This window comes from Palaemon carinicauda, chromosome 9, assembly GCF_036898095.1.
Source record: "Palaemon carinicauda isolate YSFRI2023 chromosome 9, ASM3689809v2, whole genome shotgun sequence".
In the NCBI taxonomy this organism is placed as follows: domain Eukaryota; kingdom Metazoa; phylum Arthropoda; class Malacostraca; order Decapoda; family Palaemonidae; genus Palaemon; species Palaemon carinicauda.
Genome location: NC_090733.1, coordinates 116,073,176 through 116,077,500, shown reverse-complemented (window position 1 = coordinate 116,077,500; position 4,325 = coordinate 116,073,176).

The following is a 4,325-nucleotide window of genomic DNA, read 5'->3' as shown; positions in this document are numbered from 1 at the left end:
CATTTCCTCTTTTTTATTGATATCCTTAGTTCTCAGCTCTCTGTTTCCCCATTTGCTTATCTTTCATAGTTGTGTTCTATCCCAATATCGTCGTAATTCTCGTTTCACCGTAATCATCTCTTATTATTTACTACTAGTATACGCGACCGGTCAAAAAATGACAGCTATATATTTCGATATGCACACACACGCACGTGCATCCCCCTCTCTTCAGCGTATGACTACTCCTTCTTATCTCCCTACCCGAGGGACGGTGAGAGCTAAGCGTGCCCGAAAAGATATATATATATATATATATGTACCTTGTAAATATGTATATATATGTATATATATACGCACACACACACACACATATATATATATATATAGATAGATATATATGTATATATATACATATTTATATATATATGTATAATATATATATATATATATATATGTATATATATATATATATATATGCACCTTGTATGTATATATATATATATATATGTATGTACCCTGTATGTATATATATATATATATGTAGGTATAGCCACACAGTTATTCCTTATTATATCCGGGAGATTTCCTTTCTATTACTTGTTAGGAGAGGAATATTGTAAGCAAGCTGGGAGAAGTCGTAGGTATGGTCTGTTGAATATCTGTCAACACCTTCGCTTCCGAATTTTTTCTCTTTACTTCCGCACATCAATAATGCCTTACGATCAAACCTCACAAATGCTTTGATCCAAGCAAAGACTGTCCGGTAATGAGATATTGAATACCTTTTCTATTTCGTCTTCATCGAACAACCTTGGAGGTTTAATTTAAACAGCCTTGAGGATTTCATCCATATAGTCTCTTAAGGTTTTATCCAAACAGCCACTAAAGTTTTATCCAAACAACCTTGCAGGTTTCATCCAAACAGCCTTGCAGGTTTTACCCAAACAACCTTGAGGTTTTAATCATACAACCTTGAAGGTTTTATCTAAACAACCTTAAAAGTTTTATTAAAATAACCTTGAAGGTTTTATCTAAACAACCTTAAAAGTTTTATACAAACAACCTTGAAGGTTTTATCTAAACAACCTTGAAAGTTTTATTCAAACAACCTTGAAGGTTTATCTAAACCTTAAAAGTTTTATTCAAACAACCTTGAAGGTTTTATCTAAACAACCTTAAAAGTTTTATTCAAACAACCTTGAAGGTTTTATCTAAACAACCTTAAAAGTTTTATTCAAACAACCTTGAAGGTTTTATCTAAACAACCTTAAAAGTTTTATTCAAACAACCTTGAAGGTCTTTTTCAAGCAATTTTGCAGGTGTCTCATCATCTTTTCTTACTTATGATTTATTGGGGATTTAAATGGCGATTAATTGTTTCCACTTATATGGAGTTTAACAATTAATTTTTCAAATATTGAACTTTTCTATTTGTATGGCGCAACCTTTAAGGATACCTTTTTGCTTATTCGTTTCTTTATAATAGATATGAATATTTCTTCTCAAAACTAGTGATGGCGGATTATAACTTTGGTTACTTTAAAATAAACACCTCATTGGTATTTTTTTGGGGGGAGGGGGGGGGGGGGGCAAAGTAGGCCTATACCAAATCCGTGAATTGTGACTATAAAAGATGAATTGGTTAAATTGAGATAAAGCAAATAACTTCTCAATCAATTATTTCATAATTAAAAAAAAAAAATGATCTCGTTTTCATCCTCTCCGTTTTGTGAGATTTGTTAAAAATCTACCTTTCGTTACAAGATTATCTATATCGACAGGATATGCAGAAATAAAAATAACAATCCTGTATTAACTCATGACAGGACACCGAGGCTTTGAGCTTCTTGGGCTACTAGACATACCCAAACGGGTCCCCCACCCCCACCTTGACATATTCCACACTCCCTTTTTGTACAATTTATTATATGATTAAAAATGAAGCAAATAATCCTGTTTTCACATTATCACCAAAGAAAAAAAAATTGCATAGTGGAGCCCTATGCATCAGCCTAGTCAGCCTTATGGATACTACGGCCGTGCATACAAGACTTACCTTGTCTAAAGACACATTGATCTTTCCCCGTCTAACCTTTTGCCATTTTCTAACTTTCTGTCTTCCTTTGTTGATCAAAATTCTACTAAGCCTCTTCCATTGTGTATGAGCTAGCATAGACTCACACATTTGAGTTCTCCGTCTATTCACTTATCAAGAACCATGTAAAGATGACCACAGGGAATAGTAATTTTTTTACAGAAATTATTTAATGATAGAAAAGTAGATGAATATAGAAATCTATCAAGCACTTAAATCATGTTTACACGCAAACATATACAAACTGCTATGCAATTGTATTTGGTTATTTACTCACACACACACGCACTCACGCACACACAAGTCTACATACGGCTTCGACAATATCAGTAAAGTCTTATTGTATCAGCAGACACCTCATTTCCGTGGTCGCCGTCTCCGTTCTGGTTTTATCGATCTCCTCCTCCCCTACACCCTGTCTACCCATATATCTCTCTACACCCTTCCTCTCATCTGTACCTCTACTTCTACAGTGTATTCCTGTACACCTTTTCCTCCCCTATATCCACCTACCCTTCACCCTCTACCCCTTACAGCCTTACAGATATTTACGCCACTGCCATACAATCTGGCCCCATTCCCCTACGTTCGGCCCTTACAGTTGTCCACTACAATCTAACACCCTCCGCTCCCCCATACATTCTCAGTGGCCCCCTCCCCTCCCACAGGCTCCTCATCTATTGGCCCGAAATCAACTATCCGGTAGTTGCCGTCAACGACTGCTAGATGGTAATTAGACGCTCCGTGTTAACTGCCAGTGAATAATGAGTTAATGGCCCCACTCCAGTCTCGAGAGGGGAAACTCTCCCTCCCTCTCGTCGGCTGCTTTCTCTTCCATAGATGCCTCGTCGATCCCATCGAAGTAGTCATTAAATTCTAAGGACACGGAAAGTTCCATATTCGAGGGGAGTCAGGGAAATGCTCCGGGTTTTGTAACATTGTAACACTTGGTGTGGTGTTACCACATCGTCATTGAATTACCCAAGTGCGAAATAGAACAGAGAAATTATTACAGATAGTTGCTGTTGGGTTAGTAATTCTTTAACTCTGAGCCCATATCTACGGAGAAGTTATTATCCTGATGTCGATCATAGTAAATTAAAGCGAATTTTGTTTTACCTGTTCTTGAGATACACTGTTAAAAATTTGCATTGAAAAAACTGAATGTTTGGCAACATTTATTCCAGGGTTTCTACCGTTTTAAAAATGGTTATATTGACGTAAAAAAAAAGTGATATTACGGTCATCAACCCGTAAAAGATTATAACAAAGTAAGGTAAAATTACGGTAGTCTGTATTTTACTGAAATACGATTGAGAACAGTATATTTTAAACGGAGAAATTCCTATTAAAATTACTTTTTTCCCCTAACAGTGTTATACCTACGATCGAAATATAACAGACAAATTACTACAGATAGTTACTGTTAGGTTAGCAATTCTCTAACTCTGAGCCCATATCTACGGAGAAGTTATTATCCTAAGGTCGATCAAGGATCATATATAGTAAATTATAGCGAATTCTGTTTACCTGTTCTTGAGATACACTGCTAAAAATTTGCCGTAGAAAAAGGTAAAATTCTGGAATAAATGTTGCAGGATTTTACCGTTTAAAAAAAGGATATATTGACATTAAGGAGTGATATTACGGTCCCCAATCCGTAAAAGATAATAACAAAGTAGTGTAAAAGATACGATCGTCTGTATTTTACTGAAATACGGGGAGAACAGTATATTTTTACGGAGAATTTCCAATCAAAGTTACGGTTTTTTTCTGACTGTATTCTATGCAAGTACAGATAAATTGTGAAACGCAATTTCCTCAAATTGATGTAACTAGTGTATTCATATCTTAGGACGTTACGTATCGTTCCAGACTTCGGACTGAGGTGCTTTCATTCCTAATAGTGTAGGCTACTTGTATAGGGTCTAGTTGTAGTGGCCGAAGCGGTAACGTCCCTGACTGGAGAACGCCAGACTGGGTTTCGAGTCCTGCTCAAACTCGATTGTTTCTTTGGTAGCTGTAATCTCACCATCCTTGTGAGCTAAGGATGTGGGGTTCGATGGAGCCTATAAGTCTATCTTCTGAGTCATTAGCAGCCATTCCCTGGCCCTCCTTGGTCCTAGCTTGGATGGAGAGGGGGCTTATGTGCTGATCATATGTATATATGGTCAGTCTCCAGGGCATTGTCCTGCTTGATAGGGCAATGTCAGTGTCCCTTCCCTCTGCCATTCATGAGCGGCCTTTA